This window comes from Cervus elaphus, chromosome 24 (genome assembly GCF_910594005.1).
Source record: "Cervus elaphus chromosome 24, mCerEla1.1, whole genome shotgun sequence".
Classification (NCBI taxonomy): Eukaryota; Metazoa; Chordata; class Mammalia; order Artiodactyla; family Cervidae; genus Cervus; species Cervus elaphus.
In genome coordinates, this window is record NC_057838.1 from 53,844,143 (window position 1) to 53,856,836 (window position 12,694).

Sequence of the window (12,694 nt, forward strand, 5' to 3'; positions counted from 1 at the left end):
TGTTGAGTTGTGTCAAAAACTTTTCCTGCATATATTGAGATGATCATATGTTTTTTATTCTTCAGTTTGTTAATATGGTGTATCACATTGATTGATTTGAGTATATTGAAGAATCCTTGCATGCCTGGGATAAATCCCAGTTGATCATGGTATATGATTAATGTATTGTTGGATTCAGTTTGCTAGTATTTTGTTGACAATTTTTGCATCTATGTTCATCAGTGATACTGCTGGTAATTTTCTTTTTTTGTGATATCTTTGTCTGGTTTTGGTATCAGGGTGATGGTGGCCTCATGGAATGAGTTTAGGAGTTTTCCTTCCTTCCTTCTTCTGCAATTTTTTGAAAGTGTTTGAGAAGGATAGGTGTTACCTCATCTCTAAATGCTTAATAGAATTCTCCTGTGGAGCCATCTGGTCCTGGACTTTTGTTTGTTAGAAACTGTCTTTTTGTGTTTTGTTTCACTTTCTCAGGCAGCAATTGCAGTATTTTATTCCTGATTAAGTTGCCCAAATCACCACCCAAATCTCCGTGGAATAGATACTCACAGCGACAGCCCAGCCAAGCCAGTGCTCTAGGGGGCTCCTCAACCAGAAAAGATTTTAGACTCTTTTCTTCCTACTGAGTCCTGAGATTAACTTCCTCTTTCCTGGTGAGATTGTTTAACAGGGCAGGGAACATTTATGGCAGGCCTCTTCAAAAGAGGGCAGAGCCTGGGCAGGGCCAGGAGGAGCTGGCCACCCGAGGTGCCTCTGAGTCACTCTGTCCTCCCTCTGGACTGGCCGCATCTAGAGGACCCCCCACAGAGACCCCAACCCCTTCAGGCTGATCGAAGGCGGTGGTTGGCAGAGTCAGAACTCAAGGCTCCAGCCAGGCATCTCACCTTCTGCACTGAAGCAGGGAAGAGGGAGCCGTGAGCCCTCAGGTATGTTTCCACCAAAATGGAAAGGGCTGTACCTCTGGGTCTGCATTACTGAGAGAAACATGAGAGCAGGGTAGGTAGAAAATGAGGAATGAGAAAGCCTGAGTGAGAGGCATGAAAGGAGAGGAAGAAGGAAACTGCACAATCAGAGACTTCTGAGATCAGACTCAAGAAGGTAGCAGATTTCATCGGAGGGACCAAGTCTGATGCATGGATAGTGAACTGTGATAAGGATTCTGAAGTTAGACTCAGGCTCAGTGCAAAGGTATGCCATGATTGGTTAGTTACATCTGGGCACAAGGAGATGGGGGACATGCAAGCCAGGGCATTTGTTCGTTAACCACAGGGACTCCTTGATGTTTATTCATTCATGCACTCATCTGTTCCTTCAGAAGATACATTTGACCATCAACTATGAGCCACACAGATATTTTAAGAATGAGTGAAGAATGAAGGAGTGTTGTTCTTTGTCCCACCTTTCATTTTTCTCTGAAGATAATTACTTGAAAAGATGCAACAAAGGCATATGGTCTTGAGAGATTTCCTAGCTGTGTAATGTCAGCCTAGTCCCTTCTTTCACTAAACCTCAATTTTCTCATCTATAAAATGGGAGTGATAGTTTCTGAATCTCCCCTGTTTTTCCCTGTAGTTCTCTTTGTCTAGAGATAATAATAATAATGATAATCACTAAAATAATGATAATCACTAAAGCATAAAATAAGCACCTACTATGTACTTAGCTCTGGAGAAGGAAATGGCAGCCCACTCCAGCACTCTAGCCTGGAAAATTCCATGGACTGAGGAGCCTGGTAGGCTACAGTCCATGGGGTTGCAAAGAATCGGACACGACTGAGTGACATCACAGGTCACAGGATGTACTTAGCCAGGCTCTGTGCTAAGTACTGTCTAGGTAACAACACATTTACTCTTCATATCACCTTCATATTACTCTTCATATCACAAGGCATCAGTACTACTCCCACTTTTCAGATGAGAGATTGAACTGCTCTCTAGGACAGTGTGGCTACAAAATTTGTGCTCCCCACCCCCACTCTGCAGCCTCAGTGGTGCATCCTGAGTCCATGGCTGGAAGAGAGATGGTGCAAGAGTATCCATCCAGATGCGTCCCTCAACAGGCATTAATTGAGCACCTTCTGCATGTCAGATACAAGGATGTAATGACTAACCAGACATGACAGCAAAAGACATATGGTTCTAGCCAGAAAGTCAGAGAGAACTTGAATGGATAGTCGTTGCAACACAGTTTTGACATGTGCCATGCAGGAGATAGCTCAGAAGTCAGAGCAGACTTCTCTGAGATGAAATGTGCAAACCAGTGTTGTCAGGGTAAGAGTGGAATGGGGGGAAGTGTTTGGCACCCTCCAGGATCTAAGAGGAGGGTGGGGTGGGTAAAGGAGAGGGCAGGAGCTGGTGGTGAGGGTGAGGTCAGTGAGGTGGCCACACCCAGGCCAAGCACAGCTGTGAGGAGTGTTTTCCCAGTGTTTGCTCCAGTCTGTCCATCTGTCTGTCTGCTTCAGTGCATCTGCCAGCCCCCATACAGGCTGGCTGCTGCCCGCCTGAAGTCATGCCAGGCCAGCCGATATCAGACGTGCCGGTCTCACCCAGGAGAAGCAGCTGCCACTGGGGTTGCTGTCTTTGGTCACTGTTTGCATATCTCTTCCTGAGCTCCTCTCCATGTGTACACACAGGCACAGCTCCTCCGTTCCAATAGGAATTGCAAAGATGCAGAGCCAACGGGCCTTTCCCAGGGTGGGGGGCCCTTGAAGCCGTGAATCGCTGGCACGTCCTCAGGCTGGGCAGCTGGCCTTCTCAGAGGAGCCTCACCTGTCTGAGCCTCCTTGTCTCAGAAAAACGAGGACACTCATAACTTCCTTGGCAGTTTGACTGGTACGACTTTTGAAAAAGACTGTATAAAGTGCCTGTCGGGGCTTCCGTAATGGCTCAGACAGTGAAGAGTCTGCCTGCAATGCAGGAGACCCTGGTTGGATTCCTGGGTTGGGAAGATCCCCTGGAGAAGGGAATGGCTACTCACACCAGTATTCCTGCCTGGAGAATCCCACAGACAGAGGAGCCTGGCGGGATGCCTGTCCCTAGTAGCTGCAGAATACAGGATGGAGCTGTGTCAGAGCCGAACACTGCCTCGTGCCAGGTGCTCTATGCGGTGCTAGGCACTTAGGAATGATTAGACATTATCTCAGGAGCTCATCATCTATCAGATTAAATAGTAGATAGATGACTGAGGGTAAGGAGAAGGGGAACGGTATGAGAGAGATGTGTACAGGTTCTATGTGATCAATATTAGCAATAGTGATCATCCTAGGCAACTCGTATCGAGAGTTCACTGTGTGCCTGGAATGGTGCGAAGGGCTTTAGATGGATTATTCAGTTCAGTTTAGCTCAGCTACTCAGTTGTGTCTGACTCTTTTCGACCCCATGGACCACAGCATGCCAGGCTTCCCTGTCAATCACCAACTCCCAGAGTTTACCCAAACTCATGTCCATTGAGTCGGTGATGCCATCCAACCATCTCATCCTCTGCTGTCCCCTTCTCCTCCTGCCCTCAATCTTTCCCAGCATCAGGGTCTTTTCAAATGAGTCAGCTCTTTGCATCAGATGGCAAAAGTATTGCAGTTTCAGCTTCAACATCAGTCCTTCTGATGAACTCTCATTTCAGTATAATAGTGTTGAAAGGTAGGTCCCATCTCCATTTTACAGAAGAAGCGCTGAGGAATAGGAGGTGAGGTAAGCCGGCCAAAGTGGCAGGGCTTGAACAGTAGAGAGAGGCTTTCCGCCTGGGCCGTCCAGCTCCGGGGTCCGTGCACCCACGTCCGTCCTCACACGCACACCCTGAGGAGAGCCTCGCAGGCCACAGCAGGGACAGCTCACAAAGGAGGCAGCACGCACAAAGCGCAGGCCCCCAGGAGAGGCGAGGGCAGCCCTGGTGGAGAAAACCGCAGGACCAGAGGCCCGGAGGTGGGAGCCGGGGGTCAACAGGAGGGCGAGAGAGAGGCTGCGAGCAGGCACAGTGCCAGGGACTCAGGTCATTCTGCACACGTGGCAGGTTGTGTGTTAGAGGAACATTCTGTGAAAAGGTCAGGAGTAATCTGGCCTCTGGTAGGAAAGCCATCAGGAGAACACAGAGGAAAAGCCAAGCGTTGGCCTGAATTGTCAGGTCTCTGCAGGGGCTGAGGCATTGAAACCTCAGGAGGGATGGGGTCAGATGGGAATTTGAGTCTTGCTCATAAATGTGGCTGTTGTTTGAAATGGGAAAATCCTTGTGTCAGGTAATGCTCTTACAGGTACAAGTGACAGAAACTAATTCAAACCGCCTCAACAAAGGACCTATGCTGGCTCACGTAATGGAAAAGTCCAGACATAACTCTGATTTCAAGCCAGGCTTGATCTAGGGCTCAGATGACATCCCCAGGGCTCTGTCTCTATCTCGGGATCCTTTCCTCCACGCGGCTTTATTCTCTGCAGCATCTCCTCACACAGTGGCAAACATACCCATCTGCATCTCCTCACATCTTCCTGCATCTCTGGCCGCATGGCCCTGCATGGCCCAGCAATCCTACCATTGGCCAGAGCTGGAGAAGACTGTTAAAACCAATAAATAACATGAAAACAGGACATAATGGAAGTAATGGGTTTATTTCCCTCTAAAATAAACGTCACTGGAACAAATTGTTCCAGCCACCAGCCTTATTGCCTATGGATTTATTGGCTGTTTATCTCCCTCTGTATTGGTGACATGATCAATAATTGCCTATAAATACTGGGAGTTTACAAGAAGGACCATTTAGAGAGTGAGAGGCCGCCTCTGGTTACTGTGATGACCTCACGCAGGCCTGAGCCACCACAGTCCAGCATTCAGGACAGCCTTAAGGGGCAACTGGAAACTCAGGGTAGAGGGGTCTGAGTCTGGGTGGGGTCACATTGATCTGAGCGGGGTCATACACATCATCCTTCCAGGAGGGACTCAGCAATGCCCTGAATGATGGGGGGTGTGTGTGTGTGTGTGTGTGCACATGTGTGTGTGCATGTGTGTGCATGTGTGTGCACGTGTGTGTGCGCTCGTGCGTATGCGTGTGTGCTTGTGCAGGTGAACCCCAGTGAGCTCACATGTGTCTGTCACTTTTGGTCTCAGTGTCTCTGCTTCTTTTGCATTCTCCTCATGTCTCTCTACCTTTTTTATTTTTAGAAGAAAACTTTTTTTAAATTTTAATTTTACTGGATTACCATGATTTACCACATTGCATTAAGTTCAGGAGTACAGCAGCATGATTCAGTTATATGTATACATGTGTTCATTCTTTTTTAGATTCTTTTCTCACATAGGTTATCACAGAATATTGAGTAGAGTTCCTTGTGCTATATAGTAGGTCCTTGTTGGTTACTATTTTATATATAGTAGTGTGTGTATGTTCATTCCAAGCTCCTGATTTATCTACCTGCCCCCGCCCCGGCAGTGTTTTCCCTTTGGTAGCCATAAGTTCGCTAGTTTCTTCTTTTTTTCAATTACAGTCCACATCTGAATGATATCGTATGATGTTTTTCTTTCTCTGTTTGACTTACAGTACTTAGTATCTAGAACCATCCTTTGTGGGAGGAAAAGATGCTTGATATGATTTTCTTAACTTTCTCAAGGCTTGATTTGTGACCCAAGATGTGATCTATCCCAGAGAATGCTCATCATTTGAATTCGGATACCTACTTTTTCACGTGTCAGGTCTTATTCCTACACATGCAAACTCCCTCTCACCCATTGTCCTTCCTTGTTGGGACGCGGTGAGTGCAGGTCAGTCTTGGGTTGCCATGCCCGGCATTTTCACCCTCTGCTATTTGCTGCCAAGGGTGTGAATCTCAGCTCTGCAGCCACAACTGGAGACCATGAGCATGTCCCTCACCCTCCTCAAGCCTCAACTTCCTCCTGTAAGAGGTGGAGACAGTAGTGTATCCAACTCCTAGGGTTGCTATGGGGATTTGGTAAGATAGGTGTGGAAAATTCTCCCCCTAATTCCATGTACATGCTAAGCACTCAATAAATGGTAGCTATTTGTATTATTTTATTTATAAGGTATTATTTTTATTACTAGCTCAAATAAGTCTTGCTCAAGAAATCACCCAGAAAACAGTCTGGTCAATGTCTCCTAATAGAGGTGCCAGGAAGGAAACCCCTGGGGACTGGGGTTATGAAGAAGAAATGTCATGTCTCCCGGGAAGAGAAGGTGGTGGCTGGATGGGGGCTCCCTGTCCTGGGGCTGGGATCACACAGGGTGTCACCCCCAGGCAGGGGTCACATGAAGGTGAGGCGGTTTCCCAGGCAGGTGGGGAGGCCTAGCAGGCCAGAAGGAGAAGCAGAGACTCTCCCCATGCCACCCACAGGCCAGGCAAATTCTTGGAGAGACCCCTTGGTCAGAAGTGGGGAGAAGGGTGGGGATGTAGGAAGTTGGGGAGCCCAGGACTGGAAAACCCAAGGGGAGGGAAGGCAGGTCAATTTCATGCTGTTTTGAGTCAGTTTCCTCCGAGGCAGACCCTAGGGAATGTAGCTTATGTGGATGGAGTGTGACACCAGCTGGTACTGGGGGTGGGGTGCCAAGAGGGTGTTGTTGCATGCAACAGGATGCTGTGGGTGACCGAGCCCCGATGTCCCAGCAGGGTCTGGGCGACAGCGTGGGCACACCTCAGGGCTGACCCGCTGTACCAGTCCACTCGGGCAGGCTGCATAACCAAGTACACAGGCTGAGCGGCTTACACCACAGGAATCCATTGTCTCCCGTCCTGGGCCAAGCCTGAGGTCAAGGTGTCAGCAGGCCATGCTCCCTCAGAAGGTGCTAAGGGGAAGGAGGGAGCCTCCCTACTAACTTCTGGTAGTTCCGTGGTCTGTGGCAGGGTGGCTCCTGTCTTCCTGTGACACCCTCTGTGTGTGTATGTGTCTGTGTCCAAATATCCCCTTTGTAGAAGGATGCCAGTCATGGTAGCTTGGGGCCCACCCTACTGACCAGCAACCCATTTCCAAATAAGGCCATAGTCTGAGGTACTGCAGGCGGTTACTGCTTCTTATGAATTTTCAGGGGACATAATTCAGTCACCTGTCTAGGCATGAGAAAGCTAGCGTATTACCCTCACAGTCTCAACCCTACTACCTGAGGCTGTTCTGGGGTCATGAACTCCCTGGCTTTCTCACCCTGCCCCGAGATGGCCCAAGAGAAACCCTCAGGTGGGGCGTCACAGGATCTTGTGAGAGAACACTGGGAGTATGTCCTACAGTGCCAAGTGTCTGCTATTTTCTCCTTCAGGAAACCCGTAAGATAGGGGTAGGAATAGATCGCTTCTGCCTAGAGTGCTTGGTTGAAAAGGTACGGAGGTAAAGACCATGATTGATTATTGATGTCTGCTGTGGGCACAGGACGACCAAGAGAAGCATGTGTGCCATGTGTTGGCCGTTTCTTCTGCCAGGTGTATCTGAATGGGATTGTCCTGCTTTGTGGAAACTGAGGGTCTGGAATTTTAGCAGTATAAGAATGCTTCATTTTGTTATGCTTTGCTTTATTGCATTTTGCAGATATTGCATCTTTTACAAATTGAAGGTTTGTGGCAATCCTGTGTCAAGCACAGCTCTCAGTGCCAGTTTTCGAACAGCATTTGTTCACTTCATGTGTTACATTTCATTAATTCTTGCAATATTTCAAACATTTGTACTATTACCATATTTATTGTGCAGATCTGTGATCACTGATCTTTGATGTTACTATTACAAAAAGATTTCAGATGATGGTTAGCATTTTTTACCAAAGAATATTTTTAATTAGGGTATATGCATTGTTTTTTTACACATGATGCCACTGCACACATAATAGACTACAGTTCAGTTCAGTCGCTCAGTCATGTCTGACTCTTTGTGGCCCTATGGACTCCAACATGCCAGGCCTCCCTGTCCATCACCAACTCCTGGAGTTTACCCAAACTTATGTCCATTGAGTTGGTGATGCCATCCAACCATCTCATTCTCTGTCATCCCCTTCTCCCGCCTTCAATCTTTCCCAGCATCAGGGTCTTTTCCAGTGAGTTAGTTCTTCGCATCAGGTGGCCAGAGTATTGGAGTTTTAGCTTCAACATCAGTCCTTCCAATAAGTATTCAGGACTGATTTCCTTTAAGATGGACTGGTTGGATCTCCTTGCAGTCCAAGGGACTCTCAAGAGTCTTCTCCAACACCACAGTTCAAAAGCATCAATACTTTGGCGCTCAACTTTCTTTATAGTCCAACTCTTACATCCATACATGACTACTAGAAAAACCATAGGTTTGACTAGATGGACCATTGTTGGCAAAGTAATGTCTCTGCTTTTTAATATGCTATCTAGGTTGGTCATAACTTTTCTTCCAAGGAGCAAGTATCTTTTAATTTCATGGCTGTAGTCACCATCTACAGTGATTTTGGAGCCCCCCCAAAAAAATAAAGTCTGTCACTGTTTTCATTGTTTCCCCAAGAGTATGAAGGTGGATGGGCAAGGTCAACCAGGCAGCTTGGAAGATGTAAGAAAACAAGCATTTGATTCTCTACCCTGTGACTGCTGCTGGGCTATATTTCTTCTAAAACAAAAACTAATCTTCATGTGCTTTATGTCCTGTTCTGTTTCATCTTCACAATCCTATGAATTAGGGTCTATTAGCCTTCCTTCCAATTTTACAGATGAGGAAACAGGCTCAGAGGAGTTAAGCAATTTATCTGAGGTCACACAGTGTGGAGCTGGCATACGAACTCAGGGGGCCTGACCTCAGTGGGGCCACTCTCCTGCCTCTCTCACATCCATACATGACCACTGGAAAAACCACAGCTTTGACTAGATGGACCTTTGTTGGTAAAGTAATGTCTCTGCTTGTTAATAAGCTGTCTAGGTTGGTCATAGCTTTTCTCCCACGGTGCAAGCATCTTTTAATTTCATGGCTGCAGTCATTATCTGCAGTGATTTTGGAGCCCCAAAATATAAAGTCTGCCACTATTTCTACTGTTTCCCCATCTATTTGCCATGAAGTGGTGGGACCGGATGTCATGATCTTAGTTTTCTAAACGTTGAGCTTTAAGCCAACTTTTTCACTCTCCTCTTTCACTTTCATCAAGAGGCCCTTTAGTTCTTCTTCACTTTCTGTCTTAAGGGTGGTGTCATCTGCATATCTGAGGTTATTGATACTTCTCCCTGCAATCTTGATTCCAGCTTGTGCTTCATCCAGCCCAGAATTTCTTATGATGTACTCTGCATATAAGTTAAATAAGCAGGTGACAATATATAGTCTTGACATACTTCTTTCCTGATTTGGAACCAGTCTGTTGTTCTATGTCCAGTTCTAACTATTGCTTCCTGACCTGCATACAGATTTCTCAAGAGGCAGGTCAGGTGGTCTGGTATTCCCATATCTTTAAGAATTTTCCACAGTTTATTGTGATTCACACAGTCTAAGGCTTTAGCATAGTCAATAAAGCAGAAATAGATGTTTTTCTGATACTCTCTTGCTTTTTCGATGATCCAATGGATGTTCGCAATTTGATCTCTGGTTCCTCTGCTCTTTCTAAAGCCAGCTTGAACATCTGGAAGTTCATGGTTCATGTACTGTTAAAGCCTGGCTTGGAGAATTTTGAGCATTACTTTACTAGCGTGTGAGATGAGTGCAATTGTGCGGTAGTTTGAGCTTTCTTTGGCATTGCCTTTCTTTGGATTGGAATGAAAACTTTTCCAGTCCTGTGGCCACTGCTGAGTTTTCCAAATTTGCTGGCATATTGAGTGCAGCACTTTCATAGCATCATCTTTTAGGATTTGAAATAGCTCAACTGGAATTCCATCACCTCCACTAGCTTTGTTTGCCGTGATGCTTCCTAATTCCAGGATGTCTGGCTCTAGGTAAGTGATCACACTCTGATTATCTGGGTTGTGAAGATCTTTTTTGTACAGTTCTTCTGTGTATTCTTGCCACCTCTTCTTAATATCTTCTGCTTCTGTTAATAGACTACAGTATGGTGTAAATACAACTTTTTTATGTACTTGGGAACCAAAAAGTTCATGTGACTCGCTTTATCATGATATTCACTTGACTGCAGTGGTCTGAAACTAAACCCACCAGATCGCCCCAGTGTGTCTGTAATCTGAGGTGCAGTTCTGGACAGACAGGAGGAAACCTGATTGCCAAGAGATGCTGAAAAGTCTGAAGGACTAAAGCTATTGAAGGTGCAGACATAAAGCTTTAGCTGGTGCTAACTGTCACCCACACTGTGTCTCCAAGTTCTTTTTCTGGCCTCAAGGTCACACCCCCTTAGAGATGACCTAGTAAACAGAGCACAGAGTTGACCTGTAGCCAATGGCCATGACAGGTGAGATGCAGAGCTTGTTCTCAGAGCTCTGGTCTCCTTTTCTCTGCAACTTGGGGCTGATTCTGAAATGACTGTTGGCTGAGCCTGCATGCCTGTGATGGGCTAGGAAATAGCTTCTGAGTTTTGTCTTTCCAACAACAAAGGGCTTCTAGGTAAGAGCCTGAGGACACGAACAGTACAGGGAAGGCAGGTAGAGAGAAATCACGTGTGCAAAGCAGGAAGGGAAAGGCGCATCACTCGGGGCAGCTCTGGGGGTGAGAGCAGAGTGGAGATAGAGACAGCAATGAGGAGGTTGGCAAGGTCACCCTCTCATCAGGGCTTAGATCATACGAGGCCGTATTGTTGTTGTTCCGTCTCTAAGTCATGTCCGACTCTCTGCAGCCCGATGGACAGTGGCCTGCCAGGCCTCCCTGTCCCTCACTATCTCCCGGAGTTTGCCCAAGTTCGTGTCCTTTGAGTCAGTGATGCCATCCAGCCATTTCATCCTCTCCTGCCCTCTTCTCCTTTTGCTGTATACAAGGCCGTATAAGCCACGTGAAATACTTAAATTTTTTCCTGAGATCAACAGGAACCATAGACCAGATTTAATCAGAGGAAGTACTTACTTCTGCATCAGGGTTCTCACCTCAACCCTCTCAGTCTGGAGAGAAAGTAACCCTTTCTTCATCCATCAGAACTCTGTGACAGGTCAAGATTGAACTTCAAGGCACTTGTTTACAGAGGGCTACAGGAAGCAAGAAGAAGCTGTCCCAGCTTCTGTAGGGCCATTAAGAAATGTCACAAATAACCAGACAGAAAGATACTGTGATGCCATTCTGGTTTCACAGAAATGGCAAACATCCGTAAAGAAATCCTGCCATGAGGGTGCCCTTGCAGGAAGCCACAGGGCCAAAGGGACGTGCCAACAGGCAGGAGACGGTGTGGGTGCTGTCAGAGCAGCAGACGCCTTCTAGGCAGTTGGTCTCCCTGCCAGCCACATTTTTCAAGACAGGTAGATAGCATTGCCCGCAGTTTATAAAGGAGGAAGCTAAGACCCATGTGCCCCAGAACACACAACTGCTAAGTGACAAAGCCAGGCCTGTCTGATCCCCAAATCCATCCTCTATCCTGACCTCACAAGTTTTTTGCTGCTTGATTTTTTCAAGACTGCAGGCACTGCCCCTTGTATTTGCCTTTTCTGGTGAGGTTTGTCTATGGAAGCTACCGGCAGAGGGTGCCAAAGGGACTCCAGCCACCCCAGGATCACAGACATCAAGCTTAGCATCATCAAGGAGAAAAGGGCCTCCCTCTCCCCAGTTCCCAGAGACCCATCAGGAAAACACTCTGATTGGTCTTGTTTGGGTTACATGCTCCCTCCTGAACCAATCACAGGAATCACAGTGCTCTGATTGGTCAGCCCCTTTAGACAAGCTGGGGTACCGTGAAGGACATTCTCCCACTCAAGACCACAGGGAGGTGTTTGATCTTGGAGGGTCAGGGATGACTTCCCAGAGGAAGTGGCTACTATACTGAGACTGGAAGGATGAGTTGGAGTGTTTCAGGCAAAGAGGCAGAGCAACAGTGTTCAGACAGAGGGACGGGCAATACCAGAGGCCCAGGGATGCTCCAGGGTGCGTCTTGTTCACAGTCACATCCCCATTCCTAGTGCACGCCCAGCGTCCTTCCAACCAGTCCTCAGAGAATGCTTTAGGAATAAAATCCACACTTGACTGTGTGGTCTCAGACAAGGCACTTGCCCTTTCTGAACTTCAGCTTCCTTCTCAACCTGGTGGTTTCATCATCCTAGCCTTCCAGGACTATACAGGAAGTCCAATTCAATCAGTCCTCAAATACTCAGCAAGCACCTCCTGAGTGCTGAGCACCCAACCAGGCCTGCAGAAGACGAGGCCTGGCATGGAAAAGCAGAGCGTGCCCGGGGTCCAGTGCACAGGGCTGGACCTGAAGCCAGAAATCAGAAGCGGTCTGTGGGGGAGGGCAGGACGAACGGAGAGGATCACGGATGGTGAGGGTGGACTATGGGCATTCCGCTCAATTCGCAGTGGAGCTGTTTGTTAGCAATTCATGCCTTCTAACGTCTGACCTCCCCACCCCCATCTCCTGCTTCCCACCCTCCACCCTCCACTGAGTCTGTGCCTGGGCCGCTCAAGCCAGCGGGCAGGGGAACAGGGTGTTTCTTCCTGTGCCTTTGCCTCGCAATTTCACAACCTGAATAACAGGTTGAGGTAATCCGAGAAACAAGGAGGAAGGAAGCTGTCGGGGTCCACGTGGCTGCAGAGAGAACTCTCCCCTCACCCTGCGTCCCCGCCCCAGGTGCTTTTCCCCCTCCTGCCCCGCCTTCAGCCGGCCTGACCTGGGCTCCAGACCCTCCCACCCCCCACCCCCCCCCCG

The 12,694-nt window shown here is 47.7% G+C and overlaps 1 protein-coding gene across 4 annotated transcripts in view; it reads left to right on the forward strand.

The window, feature by feature from the left end:
* Positions 1-730: 730 nt before the first annotated feature.
* FAM3D (FAM3 metabolism regulating signaling molecule D) overlaps positions 731-12,694 on the forward strand; it is a 43,031-nt gene continuing 31,067 nt past the window's right edge. For 3 of the 4 annotated variants that reach the window (XR_006337423.1, XM_043885457.1, XM_043885461.1), the window contains exon 1: positions 731-923. The gene's annotated coding sequence lies outside the window, so the exon portion shown is untranslated. Of the gene's footprint in view, positions 924-2,629; positions 2,829-12,694 lie in introns of all 4 variants that reach the window. The other variant, XM_043885460.1, reaches the window with a different exon arrangement.